Below are 22,321 nucleotides of genomic sequence, written 5' to 3' on the forward strand. Positions count from 1 at the left end.
AGCTTTCCTTTGTTTCGGCGTTTGTTATCAGTTTCGGAAACTTCCTTTTGGTTTGAACATTTCTTCGGCAGCATTCATTCGTGGGTTAAATTCCATACTACCTGAGTTCTTAAAACGTCACATCACCTTATATGTTGACGATATTCTAATAGCAGAAGCTTCATGGGAACAACACAATCGCATCCTCAACAGTTTGTTACGTATTTTTACAGAATCTGGAATTACAGTTAACCTGGAAAAGTCTGAATTCGGTAGGACAAAGGTGAAGTTTTTGGGACATATTATTTCTTCTGAAGGCATTCAGCCGGATCCTGAAAAGTTAGAATCAATCAGAGCCATTCCAGTTCCCTCCACAAAGAAACAAGTCCGCAGTTTTCTAGGTCTCGTAAATTTTTACCGTCGTTTTCTGAATATGCAAATTCTTGTTACACCAAAACTTTGTTCTCTCACTGGAAAAAATACTATTTGGAACTGGGACGAACAAGCACAGTTGGAATTCAATTCTTTGAAAGAAGCGTTACTTCACGCGCCAATACTAGCTCATCCAGATCTGTCACAAGATTTCTGCCTTAGTACGGATTCTTCTAAAGTCGGTCTTGGTGCCCACTTATTTCAAGAAGCCATAGAAAATGACACTACTGTTCAGAAAACCATTGCTTTTGCTAGCCGAGTGCTAACAAAATCTGAAAAAAATTATTCCGTTACTGAATTAGAAGCTTTAGCTATCGTTTGGGCATTTAGCAAATTCCGTTTCTTTCTTTCTGGTAAGCACGTAAAAGTATACAGTGATCATCGTGCATTACAATTTCTTATGTCTTCAAAATTAAATCATGATAGGTTAAAACGTTGGGCATTGTTTCTGCAAGAATTCCGCTTCACAATAGTCTACATTCCCGGCAAGGAGAACATTGTTGCGGACGCGCTGTCACGCGCACCGGCTGGGCTTGAGAAAAGTAACACAGAAGGCAACCTCGAGAAAAATTTCAGTATTCTTTACATTCAGAAAGTCGCCTTTGAAAACTTCATCACCACATCTTTAAAGGACATTGCTCATGAACAAGATAAAGATCCGATTTGGAAAGATATCAAAAGTAAATGGCATGAAAAGACACACACTCAGATTCGGCATTATTATCTGGTTAGAAACAACATACTGTTCAAACGCTGCACTGTTGATGACAAGCTATGGGTACTTTGCATTCCAGACGATTTCGTTAATAAGCTCATTTGGTACATCCATTTCAGCTACGCACATTTTGGCCCACGAAAATGTTATCATATTCTTCGAACGACTTGTTATTTTAACAATATGGAAAAGCGAATTCGAAGAGTCTTGTCTATTTGTAAACTTTGTCAAAAGGCGAAACCGTCTACTATCTCACATCGTGCTCCGTTGTTTCCAATTATTCCTTCTAAATTAAAAGAATTTGCTGCTGTTGATCTTTTGGGACCCCTTGTCAGAACATCGAATGGATTTTCGTACGTTCTAGTCGCTGTTGAACTTACTTCAAAATTTGTTTCTTTCACTCCGTTACGTAAAGCCACTGGACGGTCTGTATCCAACGCCTTTGTTAAAAATTTCTTACGTGAAGTTGGACACGTTAGTAAAGTCATTTCAGATAACGGACCGCAATTCAGATCTGCTGTTTGGTCACGCATGCTTCGGAATCATAAAATCAAACCTGTTTTTATTTCATTGTATTCACCACATTGTAACCCGTCTGAACGGATTATGAAAGAAATCAATAAGCTTTGCAGACTTTATTGTCACAGAAAGCATCAGCATTGGGACAAATATTTACACTTATTTCAAAATGTGCTGAATGAAATGCCTCATGATTCCACTGCTTTACCACCTACTCTTGTACTGAAGAATGTAGAACCTCCGAACAGAATCAGAGAGCTTGTACCTTTCCCGAATACACGTAAACTTCGACACAAAGACATAATTGATTTGGCTCTTAAAAATATAAAATCTGCAGCAGACAAAAGGAGAAAACTACACGGTAAAGCAAATGCAAAGAAATTATATATTGGTCAGAAAGTTCTCATTAAAGCTCATTCATTGTCACATAAGAAGAAACACTTGAGTCACAAATTCTTTCTAGTTTACAATGGACCTTACAGAATCCGACGTATACCACATGATAATTGCGTTGAAGTTGAAACTCTGCGTACTAGGAAGAGTAAAGGTTTACACCACATTTCTCATGTAAAACCATTTATTGACAGATAACCTGCTTTTTAACTTAGTCTTTGCAATTTTCACTTCACGCTACTTGTACAATTTGTCACACTGAGAACCTGTTAACATGCAACAATGTTTGAAGTTAAATATCCAGTCAAGAACCAAGAGAACTTATTTAAACAGAAATTACGAATGCATTGTTATTGTGAACAGGAGACACAGTGTTATTGTGTGTGTGCATTCTTGCTTGTTAGTTGCACGATTATGTAACGACTATAATGCTCACATACTTGAAACATATACCGGCACTGATAATGAAATTTTCATGCAACATTTTGGTTTGCTTGAGAGTGGATTCTGGATTTGAGGTGCTTTCTGTGAAATGCCAGATGACACAGTGGTTAATTTATTCGACAGCTACACGGTTATATTACGACACTACTAATGTGTGACACAATTTACATTGTTGCTTTTGCGGTGTTTCTGTTTTATATCTGCACAGTTTTTCTGCATTATTCTGGAAAGTAAAACATGTTTTAGTAGTGACTTTTGTGGTATAGCTACAAGGAAACAGCCTTTTCTGTAGCACAACAATACGTTACAGCACAGTACTTTCTTCATCATGGCAATAAGCGTAATAAGTATGATATCTATACGCAAAGCTTTTCACTTTGTTTATCATGAGGTAAGTACATTGACTTCTGCAGAACTTAGTTTTCGGAGGACAATAACTACGACACTTCTCAGAGATTATCTTACAGCAAGACGCATATTTAGCGCTACAGGACACGTATTTGAGCGATTAATTTTGTACTTAAAACATTTATTTTTAAAGATTTTCGAATTACAAAGAAAGTTTTTCGTGATACATTTCATTCCATTGCTGTAATCTGTAACACCTGAGGGTATAATTACAATAAACCTCAGGGGGGTACACGCCCACTTTGTGTACCATGTGTTTGGCAAGCACAAGGGGCCCTAGCTAATATGGTATTTGCTTATACAACTTTACACATCGGTACCATATTTCTCTAACACATAAATTACACACCCATCTGATCATTTAACAGAGAAACAAACATTCTTTTACTACGTCAGTGACACATGTTTACGCCATTACAGAGTTGGATTACTTCACACTTAAGAAATTGTACTTTGTCTGTACTTTGTGCACTGTTCATATTTTTTTGGAACCATTGTGATACTATGAGAACTTTGAATGATGTATTTGGTAAGGGAGTATGATTTTAAAGTACGTTTGAGGTAGATGACACTACTGAAATGAGCAGAGAATTTTCTTTAGGTTTTGAAATCATTGGAGGAAGCTACGACGATTTTGAGATTTGACTGAGGTTTTATGATGTTATTTTTACGACGACGATGTGTATTATGCTGTTGCGGTAAGTTTATGATCCATAAGCTGATGCTATATGAGTTATTTGATTATGCTATGTATCTGTTATGATGAAATATGGAAAAAGTGTCGACGAATAAGGTAAGGAGTAATGAATAGTGGTTAGGGACTCTTGACTTGTGAAAAAGGATGTTGGAAACCAAGAATCGTACTTTAAGAGTTATGAAATGTGTGTGTAAATGCGTGAATGTATCACAATGCAAGCGAAAATTTTTTGGACACTGTCATGTCAACAAAATTCTTGACCTATGAAATGTTTTTATATGAGACTGTCACTGTAGCGGAAACTGCTGTCGTAAATATTTCCGTAAGAAAGTTAAGTGACCACCTGCACATAATGCGACGTGGGCACCCAGGTGTGTCAGACACCTGGAGAACAAGCCTTTTCAGACGCTCAGGTAGAAAAGAAAGCCATTAGGATGTGCCTTTCATCGCTAATGCGACACGCTCGTTACTTGAAAACATATGATTTTTGTAATGCGTTGTGGGCACACAGCTGTGTCAAACACCTGGAGAATAAACCATTAGGATGTGCCTTTCATCGCTAATGCGACACCCTCGTTACTTAAAAATTTATGATATTTACTGAAATGCCTAACAAAATGACAAGAAATATTTTTACATCTGCACACCTGATTATGACAAGAGTCTTTGTACGAGAGTTGAGAGCAATTAACTTATGAAATGAAATGTCACATGACTACTGAATGACATTTTTATGCTTTGGTTTGTGTAATTGCTTATTTCATTTGATATCTGGTTTCCAGCTGTGTTGCAGCATTGCTTTTATAAAATGAGATGCATTTGCTAATGTGAACTCTTTCTGTCAACAGATCTATTAAATGATAATTTTGTAATCCACATTCTTTAAAAAAGGAGCACTTGGAAAGGAAAGAACAATAAGAAGTAACTAGTAACAGTAACACTTAATTTTCTTTTCAGGTACAGGGTAATATTTTTTTTACAATCAGTTGTTATGGTGCACCACTTTAATTACATAGACATTAAGATGTGAATATGCATTTCCCTTGTCTGCATTGTTGTTTCCTGTAATATTTTTTCTGCTTGAGCTATGTCATGTTTAGGTATAAGTTGCTGCTGTTTGTCAGGCATAGTGTTACTGAATTTGACTTTGTGTTACTCTTCTAAGCTAGTTTTTCTTGTTTCCTGCATTGCCTTATATTAGTTGTAATATTGCACTTGCTTTGCTAATTTATGCTGCTTGCTTTGCCATTTCTATATTTTGTCATTGATGTCTGTGTTAATTATTTTTTTTGCTGCATTGCCTCGTCCCTTGGTATATATATCTGAGCTCAGTAGATTTAAGTTAGCTTAAGAGGGGGTAGACTATATAAGAAACTGACTATGGAGAATAGGTAAAGAATGCATTGCGAAGAGAGATTTGGGCCCCAATGAGTATTGTACAATCAGAAATAATTATTTTGAAAGAAATATGAATAGAATACAGGAACGAGGTATAGGTAGGATTATCTTGGAAATAAATAATGAGGTACGAAATATGTGAACACATAAATACAGAAAGCATGCTTGGATAGGATTTTTTTGGTGGAAGCAAAGGTTGAAATAAGACGAACGATCTATGGAATGAAGGGAGATCTCCAAGCAAAATACTGCAGTAAACCAAACCCTGTCCTTTCCTCTTTGCTGCCTTTTCCAAATATGTAATTGTGTGTTGTCCTTTCCTTTTGGTGTTATCCCACTATGTGTTTGTGTACCCTTGTGTATTTGTGTTTTTTTCCTGTCTTTATGTGTTTAGCTGATGAGAGCTATGTTGTAGAATTTTTCTAATATTCTGTTATTTTCTTTGTAAAGATGCTTAGACATTATTTATTCTGTGTTGTTTTCATGCACATGTGTGAAGTTGACGTTTCAAAAGTGATTCTGATCTTTTATGTATGTACTCATGTCATCATTCCTGTAACACTGATGTATATGTCTATTTCTATTCTTTTGTAAAGCCTGTACTACAAATGTTATCTGTATTGTTATGTTTTTAATTATGTATTTTGTACCTTTGTCATTGTATTCTTATGTTATAAAATTGTAATTGACAGCAGTTCATCAAATTAAGTAACTTGTAAGTTCCATCTCACTGCACACATTTCTGTTGGTCATAGTATATGGACAATATGTGAGAAGTAGGGACTGTTAGTGTTTGCACGTGTGTTAATAATTCAGCAAGGGACTGGATAACAGCATTGCTGGTTCTAAGGACAATTCCCAAAAACTTTGTGAATGCACAAGTGGTGGTTCATGGACTTGCTATATTGTCCGCAAGACCCTTCACTGGTGATTGTGCACCCGCACAGTCGCAACAGATGGCTACTGGCCGTCTCTACAAGGACTACAGTGGGCCTGTCCACACTTTCTACAAGGACTACAGTGAGTCTACACCTCTGGTGGCCCACCAATACCACAATCTCTACCAGGACTACAGTGGGTCTGCTCTGTGATGACCTACCTACCAATCTTCTTCAAAACGTCGAATGACTCTGCTGTGGGTTTGCTCTGTTGTGGCCCATTACCTGTCAGCATGTCAAGAGTCAGCACTGTCTTACCGTTGGAAGGACAATACTACTTCTTCAAGACTGCATGGAAATCCACTACTTCCGTGTGCATTGTATTTTACTGCTCAGACTTTGAGCAAACAAAGTGCAGGTTTACTCTTATGATGAATGATCAGGACTGTCTTTATTGACTGTGAGAAAATTTTAGCTTTTGACCAACATTGTATAAATAAGTGTGTGCATTTGATATCTTTGTTACTGTAATTGTGAAAAATTTTTGTCAAATCTGTATTGGCCAGTGCCCAACACCATTTGTAAAAATTTTTGTGGGGAGCATGGGGGCTATGTAAGTAGGCTGTTTATGTTTTCTTTATGTAAGTTTGATGTTTATGTTTTCTTATTGGCAACGTATGAAAATCACTGGCTGTGCTGTGTGCAGTATGTGGCTAGTTTGCATTGTTGCCTGCCATTGTTGTCATGAACTGCTATAGCTGGATGTGAACAGCGCATAGCGTTGGGCAGTTGGAGGTGAGCCGCCAGCAGTGGTGGACGTGGGGAGAGAGATGGCGGAGTTTTGATAATCTGTAAGACTGAATGTCAATTATGAATATTAAGGTAAATACAGTGTTTGTTCTCTATTAATATCTTTCATTTGCTAACTATCCCTATCAGTAGTTAGTGCCTTCAGTAGTTTGAATCTTTTATTTAGCTGGCAGTAGTGGCGCTCGCCGTATTGCCGTAGTTCCAGTAACGAAGATTTTTGTGAGGTAAGTGATTTCTGAAAGGTGTAGTTTAATGTTACTCAGGGCCATTCCTTTGTAGGGATTTCTGAAAGTCAGATTGCGTTGCGCTAAAAATACTGTGTGTCAGTTTAAGCACAGTCTTGTACAATTGTTCTAAGTGGACGTTTCACATGTAAAATTGTTCTAAGGGGACGTTTCAATATTAACGACATCATTAATGGTCAAACAGCAACTTACGGAATCAGTAACTAATTTTAGCTCCCCATCTTAAACGAATTTCATTTCTGACGTTCAAGTCAGGCCATAAACGTTACACCATTATGAATGCACATGCTCCTATCAACCAACATAACAGAACAACTGTTCACAAAGTGGAAGACTTTTGGGAAATGCTAGAACTCGAAACATCCAAATTACCAATGGAACGTATGAAAATTTTAGTGTTCGACTCTAATGCACAAGTTGGCAAAGAAATAAAATTTAAATACGTAGGTGGAGACTATGCAGCACATGAAAGAACCAACAGAAATGGGGAAAGACTGAAAGATATTTGTTAACTATTTAACCTAAAACTAATGTCGATATCTTTCAGGAAACTTGCATGAAAGAAAAAAAACGTGGGTGTCACCTAATCCAAATCAAAGTGAATTTCAATAGGACCAAGTAGCAATAACGACTCGCAACTACAAGGAAATCTTGGATGTCAGAGTGGGGAAGGACCCAAACATGGACTCAGACCATTATTTGACTGAAATAAAGACCATATTCCAACCGAACAAAACTAAACCAACACCAAGCAGATTTCCAAGAGTAAACACTAAATTTCTCACGCTAAATCAGGACAAATTCCATGATATGGTAAACATAAGAAAAATGGACGACTGGAATGAAATTAAGGAAAAAATGATAGAGTCACTTAAGGAAATGGGACAACAACGAAGAATGCCAAGACACAGATGATGGAACGAGCTATGTGATGAAGCAACTAACAATCTACTGAAGGCATGGAAAAAATGAAACAATAATAAGAAACATGAATACTGGGAAGAGTTTAAAGAAGAAAGGAAAAAGACAGCCAAAATCATGAGAACAGAGAAAAGAGAATATGACAAAGACAGATTAGAAGAAATGGATTCCGACTTTAAAAGGAACAACACTAGAGACTTATATAACACTTTCAGAGAAGTTTTAACAGGATTACAGTCACCAAGCTTACATTTTAAAGAAAAAAATGGAAAAATGCTTTAAGCAATAAAGAGAAATGCAAAATTTTAGCTGAATGCCTTGACAATCTATTAACTCTTGAAAAGCCTAATGAGAGATTACAATTTCAAAAACCATAACATGAAAATCCACCATCAGAACCACCTACAGTAGAAGAAATAGAAAAGATTATCCAAGCATTGAAAAATAACGAAGCACCAGGAGAGGATGGGATAGTAGCAGAAATGTGGAAACTAGGTGGCTTTTCCGTATGGCAGAAAATTCATAAAGTGATTAAAGACATTTGGACAAAAGGAATCCTACCCAGTGACTGGAAACAAACATTGACCCATCCTCTCCATAATAAAGCAGATAAAACAGACGCTAACAACTATAGTGGTATATCCTTGTTACCAGTAACATACAAAATACTGTCTATAACACTTTTAAATAGGATAGAGGAACAAGCAGGACGTAATGCAGGAGATTATCAAGCAGGATTTAGAAAAGGTAGATCATGTGCAGAACAGATTATTAATTTAAAGTCAATTTTGAGAGTTAGACCTATGCAAAATAAAGTACAGTATTTACTTTCATAGACTTCAAGAAGGCCTAAGACTCAGTTGACAGATATTTTATTAATCAGGGATAGACAAAAACACCGGAAGACTTGTTGAACAAACGCTCACAGATACATAATCAATAATTACGTTTCTACGCGAAATTTCTGAACCACTCAAAATCAAAACAGGAGTTCGACAAGGAGATGGACTGTCCCCAATTCTCTTTAACTTGGTTTTAGGTAAAATAGTAAGAACATGGGAAAGCACATTAAAAACAGAGGCACAAAGGGTGTAAGGATGGGCCAAGGAAAGAACAGATGTGAAGTGAAATGTTTAGCCTTTGCTGAAAGATAACTGAAAACCGAATAGACACAACAGTTATGCTGGATCTGTTACAGGAGTTCGCTGAAAAGTCTGGGCTAAAAATATCCTATGAAAAAGCCAAGTATATAGAACACAAACACAGTACAGGAATGTTTATGAAAACAAAGTATGGATAAATTCAAATACCTGGAGGAGTGGATCCAAGCCAATGGACGGGATAATACAACAAATAAAAACGTTGGAAATTGCATATATATTAACACAAAACTACTATAGTAAGAAATCAGTATCCATACAAGCTAAAATTAGATACTAAAATTCAGTTATTAGGACACAAGCAACATATGGATCAGAGTGCCTAACATTGAATAAGAAAGGCGGATTAAGAGAACCAGAAAATGAGAGCGAAAATTACTAACAAAAACTCTAGGTCATGAAAGAAACAGTGAAAATAGGTCGATTAAACGGAGAAATGAAGATTTATACAAAAATACAGAATAGGTCACAGATACAATGAGGAAAAGATGGCTAGAACTTTATGGACATTTAAAAAGAATGGAAGAAACATGGATTAGAAAGAAAATTTTTAATTACCTTAGTAAGCTTAAAAAAACTGTACGATGGATAGAACAAGTAAAGAAAGATGGCAACAAAATAAGTGTTACAAAAGAAATAATACATGACAGGAATCAATTCATGCTACTGACAGAAAACCTAAACTATGAAGAAGATGAGCCAAAACCACGACCCAAGAGAGTCTGGACGGATGAGCAGAGATGAGCAGTTGGAGAGAACGTGAAGAAGTACTAGGCAGCAAGGAACATCATATATATGGGCAGCTGTAGGCAGCATACAACTTATGGTGTTTCTTTTTTTTCCTTTCTTCCTAGTACTTCTTCGTGTTCAGTGGTTTTCTGCTTAGGTGAGGTGTCGAAACCTGATGAGGATTTCAACCATTTAGAATATAATCTAAGCTCTGCAGTGGTTTTCTTAGAATATACCACTACAGAGCTTAGATTACATTCTCATCAGGCTTTGATACCTCACCTAATAGTTAATGTACGTCTTAAGCTCAGAAAACGTGGGTTAGGAACAATACAGGAGCCATTACTACATTGTCTGTGCTTCACGGAGTACCATGCAACCTCCTGCAGACAAGCATGCGTGTCTGAAGGAAGAGACGCTGCTACGGTTTACATGTGTATGAAATAGAAGGAATGTATTCGCAGTTGCGAATGAGATTAGAGTTCAGCTACACACTTTTAGAGAGATGTGGAAATCTGCGTCGGACCGCGACTCTTAGCCGGATTTCCCGTCTTAAGCGAGATGCGGCCTTAACCATTTCGACTGCCCAGCACACCTCCCACACCGACCCCAAACCATCACACGTCGCTGAGTGTCCGTACATGCATGCCTGTCTGAAGAAACAGACACAGTTGGATGAACGTCGTAACACAAGAATTCCTGAACTGCCTTTTAGTCAGCAAGGGAGTGCATTGTAGAGGATGCGTTGCATTTCCGTCGATGATGGCCACATACTGCGACTACTGATAGTTTTAAAAACATCGGTAATCCGATATATCGATATTTAAAAGTATGTCATTATTGGTCTTCGATATGTCGAGGATGTATCGACATCTCGATAAGTCGGACGGGAGGAATATAGAAGTAGCAGCCTGTAAATACTTCGGCTGTACTTTGTAAAGATACCGCTGGTTTTAGAGCTGTACATTTAAATACTAATTGATTACTAGATATCCTTATTAGAAATTCTGCAAACCAACAAGCTATCAACCTACTTATCGCTCTTACAGCAGGAATTTAAAGAAAACGATGCACGTTCAGGCACGGCGATACCCATTATGCAAACAATGGTAAACTGCGTGTAAGTGGCGCAATAAAAGGTGTCCGATGGGTCTGTCATTTGGTTTGTCATATATCGGATTTGTCGTGAACACTTCGTATAGAGTTCCCCGTTTTTTTAATTTTTTTTCAGTTCCGCAAACGCCAGCGACCTAGCAGTTGTGTCAGAATTGCGTGGTTTAATTAAACGTTGCAGATTTTGTTAGTAGCGCCGAGTGTCCATTAAGTCAGCATTTAACTTCACATGTCCACACTACCCTAAAGACCAATCTTGTCGCTTAGATTTTTGTTCATAAATTTCAGCAATTGTTTTTGAAGAATGCCGATATGAAGAAATAGCGCACTACCAGCGTTAAAAATAGCTTTTTAACGCAACTTGTGTGTTATTCTAATCTCACCCCCACCTTTTCCCGCCCCCTCCCCCTCAAGTGCAATCTGACTACCTTTTTTGCCACCTATACTTGCTTCGCACAGTCGAAGAGAAAGACTGGACGTAACGAAAGCTCACAAAGTAGTAAGACTCCTTAACACAGCGAAAGTGGTGTAATGTTCTACTAGAATAACTGTTTCAAATATTAGCGAAAATTGCCGAAAAGATATAATATAAAATAAAAATATCAGCACACGTTAAGGCCATTTCGATACCTATACATCAATAAGTCGAAGAAGTAAAGTGCCGACAAACATCGATATCTTTTGGAAAAATATCGGAATGTCTACATATCGATGTTTCATCTACAGCCCTACCACGCACCCTATTGAGAATGAAGTCCCACCTTTTGTAATGTCCAGGGACAAACATAAATCACGGTAACAGAGTAATTACTGCCTCTCTATAGAAAGTTATTTCTATTCGTCTCATTGTATATTACTTTCATGTACCTTCTATAGTATACAGCAGCAATTATTTCTATGTATAATCCTGGTTTCATAGAGCGGTGTTACTTAGCAGTGATACATCATGCGAAGGTTGTCTTCGTTCTTCAGTTCTACCCACCAGTGTACAGGGTGATACAAAAAGAATACCACAACTTTAAAAATGTGTATTTAATGAAAGAAACATAATATAACCTTCTGTTGTACATCATTACAAAGAGTATTTAAAAAGGTTTTTTTTTTCACTCAAAAACAAGTTCAGAGATGTTCAATATGGCCCCCTCCAGACACTCGAGCAATATCAACCCGATACTCCAACTCGTTCCACACTCTCTGTAGCATATCAGGCGTAACAGTTTGGATAGCTGCTGTTATTTCTCGTTTCAAATCATCAATGGTGGCTGGGAGAGGTGGCCGAAACACCATATCCTTAACATACCCCCACAAGAAAAAATCGCAGGGGGTAAGATCAGGGCTTCTTGGAGGCCAGTGATGAAGTGCTCTGTCACGGGCTGCCTGGCGGCCGATCCATCGCCTCGGGTAGTTGACGTTCAGGTTTCATAACTAACCTTTTTCGTAGGACTCTCCATACAGTTGATTGTGGAATTTGCAGCTCTCTGCTAGCTCTGCGTGTCGATTTTCCTGGGCTGCGAACAAATGCTTGCTGGATGCGTGCTACATTTTCATCACTCGTTCTCGGCCGTCCAAAACTTTTCCGTTTGCACAAACACCCATTCTCTGTAAACTGTTTATACCAACGTTTAATACACCACCTATCAGGAGGTTTAACACCATACTTCGTTCGAAATGCACGCTGAACAACTGTCGTCGATTCACTTCTGCCGTACTCAATAACACAAAAAGCTTTCTGTTGAGTGGTCGCCATCTTAGCATCAACTGACGCTGACGCCTAGGCAACAGCGCCTCAAGCGAACAAATGTACAACTAAATGAAACTTTATAGCTGCCTTAATTCGCCGACAGATAGTGTTTAGCTCTGCCTTTTGTCGTTGCAGAGTTTTAAATTCCTAAAATTGTGGTATTCTTTTTTAATCACCCTGTATTTTGTGTGGACTCTGCTGGTTGTGCGGGTGAAGGGTGAAGCGAGCTGACGGACATATCGGGACGCGCGACTTTAAGCCTTCACGGTGCTGGCTATACTTGTTCCTCCTCTCTAGAGGTTACTGCTTCTAGGGATGGAGATGCTGTCAGGAGCCGGGAGGTCTCCGGGAAGACGTCTTAATCTGAGCGGCAGCCGCCTGGGGTGCTCGCAACCGGCGTCGCCTTGGAGTGCCACGTAAACAGCACCGCTCGCCCATGCTGTGCTGCGGGGTGCTGCGCAGCCAGGGGCTGAGCGGGGCGGGCGGAGGAAATGGCGCGCTCGCGCTACCAATTTCCGGAGCCACGCTACCAACAGGCGGAAGCACGCCGCGGTCTATACTGGTCCAGGGCCGGGTCGCGACTGATCTCGCAGTCGCCGGAGTTAAAAGCTCACGGCAATCTGGACTGCCTGACGTGAAGAACCAGGCCGAAGGGAGGGAGCCGCCCCCTGGATCGGTTGCCATATGCTTAACGAGCCAGCGCGGAAGGTGTCTGATGCTTCCGGGTCTCACAAGCGCTCGCTCCGACCTGATTCTACCCCACCGGTAACACTTCTGACTTCGCAGCCATCGTATTCGGCAGCGAGAAGCTCTTCTCAGAGCAGTTGAGAAGGCTGCAGAGGCAAGATGACGAAATGTGGTGCGAGGTACCGACGACAGGTGCTTTCTTCGGTACGGGTATAGTGACGTATACCTCCTAAATTGTGGTACTTCCCCGCGATTGGCTGGAGTGTTCGGAAGCTGCGCGCCAGAATGATGATCTGCTCTTATTAAAATTAGAGAAACTAAATAGTGTATTTACTTGCATTTCGTATTAAAGCGTCTCTCAAAAATGGCTCTGAGCACTATGTGACGTAACTTCAGAGGAAGCGTCTCTCAATAGTGTCCATTATTGGACAAGTACAAGTATTAATAACCAGCAGAATGGTAAACAACAACTAAACGGAAAGGCAGACTGTAACACTTTCGCCCTGTCGGACGTGCGTTAACTCAATAAAGCCTGTACTGTAATAAGTTCACGGGCTTCACCTTGTAAACAAGGATTTAGTGCATAAGTTGACCGCGTGTACCTAATGGAAGCAAGATCGAACCTACGCTCAGTTAGTAACTACAGTGATGCGTCAAGCAAATGTAAAGTATAATTACGCGTTTGCATGGACAAGAAGTACACACAGTAGACACTACCAATGATAAATAATACGGTCGCCAGCCTAATTAGGCATTGAGTGAGTTTTTCCTTGTACAAGTGTGTGCATGTACAAGCATAACAACACGTCATACTGTTGCGTTATATGGCAAAATTTAGAACCAGAAAGAATCTACTGAACTAAGGTTTTCTTCTTTTGTACTAATTTGGATGAGCTAAATTTACACAACACCACACAGCAATGATTACTACGAGCTGCACTTTGTATATTGATCAGACCGAAATCGGGCATAGATTACCCTAGAATCAGCAATTTTGAAAACACACATACAATGTCACTATTAAAATTGGAAAAAACACTAATACACTTAGGTTTAATATAGAAATTAATTTTACTGTTCAATTCTGATCAGTACACCTCGAAATGTGCAAGAATAGGCAAGAGAATGGGGGGGGGGGGCCTGAAACTGTTATGGTTGTTATACTGAAACTAGTAAGTCCTGTAGGTAAATTAACACTCAAAGTTATCAATCTGTAAAGAACTATTCTTTTGTCTTATTTTGAATTACTTAGTTATCATTATTTCAGTCACAAATCAATTAAATAACATTGCTAGCTCCATTCAAAATTTATCTTCCAATTTAACCACACTGTTGTTCTTTACTAACATTTATATTTGCACTCCTAACCTTGAACGTCTTTATAGCATAAATTGGTCTGCAGATAATTTAGTACTAACTGTAAACTTTCAGTTCGGGATACTCGGGTTGCACAATATGTGGTAAGGACCCTGTCTAGGTCAATGATAAGGATAAGTGATGGCTAAGGCAATTCTGGTAAAAGTCACGTTATTATTGAACAGTCAAAACAGTTTCGACACTGGTCCACACAGATACAATTCTAAAGATGAAATAAATGTTTGACCTGTGCAAGTCGGTGCGGTGGGTGGCGGCAGCGAGATAGCGGGCAGCCCGGCACGCATACAAACACGGCTAAGGCTCTCACAGTATCGGCACTTTCCTTCTTCTTAGCGTCGTAATCTTTCCAATTTTGTGCCTGAGGAAATAGCCATGCCAAGTAGTCGTCGGAATCGGCCCATCCGAGGCTCAATGGAATCCACTTTTCCTAGATAGCCTCATCGGTACAGTACATGTTCCTCTGACCGATGCCCAACTCCGACTGTGTTACTGAGCCCGTTGTGCCGAACCGCGCCAGTGTGCGTTTTCCCGCGCTCGCCTGCATCCACCTTTTCCCGCGCCCCTACAGGTAGGGTATTCACCACAGGTTTTCTATTACACATATTCTAATGCATTACCTACGTATGGACCAAGTGTTACAATTTTCACATTATACAATAGTTTTAACATTAAATACACTTCCTTTTGGTTATCAAATTGCTTGAAATCTAACATATATAATAACATTCATTTCAAAAATTGTTTACAGTTTCTTTAACATGACACGAAAAAGAAAAAAAATCCACAACATTATTTACATTATTTTACATAAATTCAGAAAGAAAAATTTATCTAAATTCATAAAGAAAAAAAATTATTATAGGCACATTATTGTTACAAGACGAAGCACTTCGGTGGTCTTCGATCGCGCCTAACTTGTTTGTCAGGCTAAGTAGTTCGGCCGTAAGATTATAGCTGGTTCGGCAGTCTCGGGGACAGTGATCTAGTGGCTAGAGTTGCTGGTCTGGACCGTGGAGTCCCAGGTTCGATTGCTGGCCGTGTCGTGGATTTTCTCCGCTAGGGGACTGGGTGTTTGTGTTGTCCGCATCATTCCATCATCACTCGTAAATTTAGTGACACTGGACTCTGCAAAGATTGGGAATTTGCACGGGTGCTGATAAGCACGCAGTTGAGGGCCCCCAAACCAACGACCATCATCATCATCGTCATCGGAGGACAGACATGTTGTCTGCCGCGGTCCGTCTCAGTTAAGACATTATTAGTCGTCCTGGTCATCTCGGCATGTAGTTGAGAACTGAGTGATAGGAATTACGGAAATACGCAAAATGGTTGAAATGACTCTGAGCACTATGGGACTCAACATCTGAGGCCATCAGTCCCCTAGAAATTAGAACTACTTAAACCTAACTAACCTAAGGACATCACACACATCCATGCACCAGGCAGGATTCGAACTTGCGACCGTAGCAGTCACACGGTTCCAGACTGTAGCGATTAGAACCGGACAACCACCGCGGCCGGCCGGAAATACGCAGATCAGTATTTTGTTGAAGAATGGAAATTACTCGTGACGATCAGATGGGATCTAATTGACTAGTTTCTCGTGTTCTGCTAATAAAAGGCGAGTGGTATCTCGTATAAACAAAGTAATGGGAGATATAATTATTTCTAAACTATTTGATCCTCGCTAAGATTTTATCACAGCCTCAAGCTAACGGAGACTTACGTGCTGTTTTCTGCGCAGGGGCAGCAACAATAGAAGACTGCAGATTGGTGAACATTTATTAAAACTTAGGCATTCCACTCAAGGCGGTCGAAGTAAATAGGCACCTCGCGTGTACTCTAGTCTTACTACAAATGAGGTCAGTAACACGTCATCTGTGGTAACACAGAGGAGGTATGAAGGAGAGAAATTGTCGGGGCAGGGGGTTTATTATACGGCAGTGTATAAATATCACCTTCTCCTTCCCTCCCTCCATCTCTTCTTCAACTTGCCGTATCCTCCCACTGCTATTCACAGATATGCGTACGTTTTTACACTTGGTTTCCTTCTTGAAGAGTGCAGGAAGAAACAGCTGGTTGATTGTTGTGCAATTTTATGACCACAGTGTCTTCAGCACCCCTTTGGATGTTGTCATTGCTGTTAATCGATACATGTAGGTGAAACACGTAGATATTGTAGAACCAGATATTACAAAACATCTCAGTACCATTAAAAATTCTAACTCCCTCTCAACGTTTGCTGTCACATAACAGGACAGCATCACCACCCAAAGACAGTTGAAAAGACTTGTATTAAAATTTATAAAAAGAACAGTTATCACATCCAACAAACAATAGCCCAAGGATAGAAAGCACCGTACTAAATGAATACACATCACTGTACAATGAAACATTGTTTCACACAATGGAAAAGCTTAGTAAATAACGTCCCCCCCCCAAATGGTATATGGTTACCAACTGTATTAAACTGTCACCCCCATCCTTCATACCACTCGCTCTACGTACTTTCTCTCTCTCTCTCTGTCTCTCTCTCTCTCTCTCTCTCTCTCTCTCTCTCTCTCTCACACACACACACACACACACACAAGCTAAACTTCGCAAATGTCAATCTATCTATCTATCTATATCCGAATCCCGCTCCAGCTACTGCCGGATCTGGGTGCTGACGAGTCCTCTCCATTTGGCTCGGTCCTCCCACCACTTTTCTTCCTCCACTTCCTGCCAGGTCACACCTCTCCTTTCAACAGATGTTCTCACTCCCATTTTCCACCGTGTTCTTGGGCGCCCTCTAGGTCGTTTCCCATCCATCTTTAGTTCTTCCATAATTTTGGGGAGTCTCTGCCCATGCATCCTCTTAACATGCCCATACCATCTTAATCTCTTTCTTTCAATTTCATCTCTCATACTTTTTTGTTTGAGGTCTTTCTAATCTCTACATTCCTTACTCTGTCCATTCTTGTTTTTCCCTTAACTGCTCTGAGAAATTTCATTTCCCCTGCTTGCAGTCTGCTCCAGTCCCTTTCTGTCATTGTCCATGTTTCTCCACCATAGGTGACAATGGGGATGTAATAATTCTTATACATAAGGAGTTTTGCTCTTCGATTGTGGCACCATACACAATCATTAACCTGGCTCCAGGGAAGTAGGGTTCCCTTCCCTATTCCTCCACTGGGTTAATTCCTGTCTGGCGCGTCCACGTCGCGGGGGTGGGCATCCTACACTTCAGTAGGCCGGAGTGCTAGGATGGCTGAGTTCCGGCAGGGACCCAATCCCGTGGGGTATAACACGGAACCCATGCCCAGGGTTACGGGTGAAGACCTTAATGGCAGCGACGGCGGAGAAGGAAGACTTCGGAACGGCGTAGCTGGCAGATGAGGCAACCCTTCTTTCTGGGGATTAAATGAGAAGGGAATCACTGCCCTGTGGTGGAGGAGAAACTCCAAAGGATAAGGGAGACAACCCCAACAGAAAATCCTTCCTTGCGTTAGGCCTAGCAAGCCAGTATGAAAGTCTTCATATATTGCTTTCCAAAAGAAACGCAAATGTCAGTGGTACATTGAAATCACGCGCTGCTCGCCTAACAGATACAAAACCAAACAAATAGACACGTAACAACAGCAAAATGCGAAATAACGGCGTACACTTCGTGTTTTGCTGATAAATAATATCATTTACATTTGTAACACCTAGAAATTTGGTCTGTTTATGGCCATCAGGACCTCTCTGACATCGGACCAGAATACGACACGTATAGTACCTTTTGTGAGTTATAATTACCTAAGAAATAACGATTTTAATATGAGAAATATAATCTAAATAATATAAGTACAGATAGTGCCAATGACAGTAAGTAACACTATGAACTCAGGAACAATAATACTGGCAATATTTGCACTAGTGCTGCTACTGCCATTAATACTGACAACAGCAACAATAACAATCACAATAATAACAATAATCATAATGACATGTATAAAAAAAATTTGTGTGTGTACAAAAGAGATGTTTTCCGTATGAGGCATGGGGAAATGAAATTTAAGGGGACTGAGACAGCTAAGAATAATGGGAAATTCTTAATCCTGGTAGACGTGTCATTAACTATCTTCTGAAGCTGGAAATGTTATTCAGTTCTCTAAAGTAATGTGTCAGGTTTGGCAAAGTCGGTTTCTTCTGGAAAAAGAGACTTCTAGAAAGTGTCTGAATGATGGAGTTGGACACAAAGGATTTTGCTCTGATGAGGACAGGTGTTTCTGCCACGTTGTTCACACACATGTCTTAACGTCGAGGAGAGATACGAGGGGCCGATAGCATGGTTAATACATTAAAGAAGGTAGAGCGCATGAAAATCTCTGCACTTGTCTGCTCACAGTCAGGACTGCTGTGCACATGGTGGTGTAATATGAGCAAGGAGTCTAAAATCACAGATATAATAAACATAGTCTTCCATAACCAGTTTCAGGCTCAGTGAGCTTTCCTAACGACGGCCATGCAGAGTAACATCGCTGTACTCAATAACAGGAAGTATAAGTGTTTATACAAGCTTCTTTTTCAGGTCAAGAGGGAAGAGATTCTTGTTTTTTTATGGAGAATCGATTTCTGCTGATGTTTTCTTTCACACTGCAGTTACCTTCTGAGTTCAGTTTCTATTATCATCTATTATTACTAGTAGACACCTTGCCGACGGGGAGAAGTTGATATTTGTTCCACTTAGGGTTAACAGTGGTAATGATTCCAATGAGCCTAGAATCACCAGCCAGTACCGCTGGGTTTTCGATGGTTGAGCTTTGCCCTGTATATTGCACCCATCTTGATAGTGCACACAGGTCGGTACCGAGATCCTCCATAGCTTACTTCAGTTTCACAGGTTTTTCACTTAGATAAACTGTGCTTCATAAGCGTACAGGTGGGTTTTCCAACGGTATTTGCAGCGGAAATGACAACAACAACAGAAATAAATTACTTAATATGTCATAAACAAGGAAAGCAACATCACAACTTCAGAAAGTAAATAAATCAAAATAAAAAAGAGCTAGTAACACGATAAATAACGCGACACATAGCGATTATTAGTCTGGAATGTACGAAAAACGGAAAAGTTGAAGACGTTTCGTTATTTTCAGATGACAAGTTGTAGAATTTTTGGCAGGTATGAAACCACCACCACACACAACCAACCATACCATGTGAGGTACATGAAGAAACATACGTTCATATTACAACATTTAGTATTCTAGACCTGAATAGTGAATACTTAGACACAGCGCGATTGATTAACGTACTAAGCTTCAATTCAGTGATTCGCACCCTCACCTGCATACAGTACTTAAATAAATGAAAATAGTTGATATCTAATAACTACTCCTCTGTACATGTAAATACCTTTCAGACAAGAAACTATAAAACCTACGTAAGAAGCTAATACTTCATAATAATTTTTAAGAAAGACTGCGTCTTACTGAAGGCCAACTTCCTTTCGCTTCAGACAGGAAGAATTGGGCAATCAGTTGGAATTCAATCCGTACTTTATTGCAGGTCTAGATTTCAGCTACAGTATAGCTAACATCCATGATTACGAAGTTAGTTATATAGACTCAGTAGTTTGCAAATGCATATTTTTGAAGTAAACTATGTAGACGTCAAGGTCGAGAAATAATATGCTCATTTACAAGCCTGTTTGGTCTGTATGACTCGCTTCATACACACCGATGATAACTGTACTAGTAGAATATTTCTGGGGTTTCTGGCTCACTGGCTCACTTTCTGGCTCACCCCTCGCATACCCTCGAGGTTCACCCAAAACTGAGCCAGTTATCCAAAAATCCGAGAAATATTCGACTCTCACACACATATTTGTAGTCTAACTCACTCTAAAACAGTTATTTCATATAAAAGGTGAATGAAAGTGAACAAAAGTAAATAACTCATTTCCCTAGCTGAACGTAAGATAAAAAGTGCAAGACTTTCCCTATCGAAAACCTTCCATTCAGTGACCATTGAGCTTCAGGCCTCTGCCTTCTGTACGTCAGCACATCACGGAGACCCTCCTCTGAGTTAACAGAGTGCTCCACTATTTCGGGCTGATACACGCCATCCAACATTTAGGTAAGGTCTTAAATCCGAACGTGGAATGGCGATAAATCGTACAGAAACGAGGATAGAAAATGTTTTGTCCAATAGCTAGCTAGCCTCAAACCACTGACTCTTGATGACTCCATGACAGTTTAAATCATCAAAATCGGTTCAGCGACTGCTGAAGTAGTCTTAGACTGAGCCAGGAATAGCAAAATTATCGTAATATTAATTTTCTGCAGTCAGCGCCAGCTGATGCAGGCTTTGGCCTGCTGCCAGAGACATCTATTGACAGCTTTATCAACTGCTGAAAGACAAGTGTAGCTGAGACCGAGAGTGACAGAAATAAGTAGGCGTGACTAGTTCTCTGAAGGCCGCGCCAGCTGCTCTATAGCCTCCTGCTTCCTCTACTGGCAATTGGAATTAGTGACCTCATATGGGCCAGAGCTACGTGATTTCTCGCTTGTGTAGAGGCCAGCGACTGCCGATATTTCGTGATACTTCGATTTTTCACTAATTTCTCAGCCAAATATTAACCGATTTAAAAAATCCCAAGCGCTAATATGACAGAGTTAAAAGATGCTTTAACTGCTGCTAACGCTTTTAAGAAGAAGTAAAAATTAATAATTAAAATTTTTTAGTTAGTATTCTGTGTTGTGAATCGTGTGTAAGATTCTTCTTTCCATACATGAAGATATATGCTAAAGTGTCTGCATGAATTATATGATTAAAAGTGGCACAAAGTTTCACAGTCATTATCTGTGTAGTTACGAAATACTTTCTAAAAGTAATATTGACTACATAAATCGGATAATTCGTTTTAAAATTATATGCACTTATTCCTACATCTGATTTCAGTAGTGTAACTCCTTTAAAATCGAGAAATGAGTCGTATGCTTTGAGCAAATTATTTTGAAGATTAATATTCCACATCGCCTGTGGGAAAATTTTGTTTCTGCCATTTTGAAGTATATATTCCGTAATTAATGTGATCGAAAATTGAAGACTCGAGTAATTGATTATTTTTAAGATTTGTCTGAATTGTAACAAACACGAAATCTGGCATATCAAACTCCACAGATTTATAGTAATTCATGACATCTTTCCACTCAATTAAGCAACTTCTACAGTTTGTAGTTCATAGAAACAAATCGGAAATTTCGGATTTTTTAGAATGTTCTATAGCTGTTCTGACTCATAATTGGTTCTTATTTAACAATCGGGAACGAATCTCAATCTACTCTACTACGATTATGCCCTCTTTTGGAAGTGTCATAACCTTTCCAACTCCAGCCTGAGCGTAGTCTGCCCAGCGAAAAACACAATCTCAAGCATTTGATGACCATTTAAAATATACTGGTAAGTTCACCTCCCATATAACTTTTTATAATCCTTAAAAAATCCTCCAGACATTGCTAATGGATTAAATACTTCAATTTGCATGCTCTTTATTTTTCCATTACTAGCAATATGTCCTTCTTTACTTATTTTATCAGCAAGGGATAAACTCAGTTGCAATAAAACTGATGTTGAAATGAAAGGTTGTTCGAGTCTAGATAAAATATTGTTCCCTTTCTTTACGGTTACAAAATCAAACAGTTTT

Source organism: Schistocerca cancellata, chromosome 8 (assembly GCF_023864275.1).
Source record: "Schistocerca cancellata isolate TAMUIC-IGC-003103 chromosome 8, iqSchCanc2.1, whole genome shotgun sequence".
In the NCBI taxonomy this organism is placed as follows: Eukaryota; Metazoa; Arthropoda; class Insecta; order Orthoptera; family Acrididae; genus Schistocerca; species Schistocerca cancellata.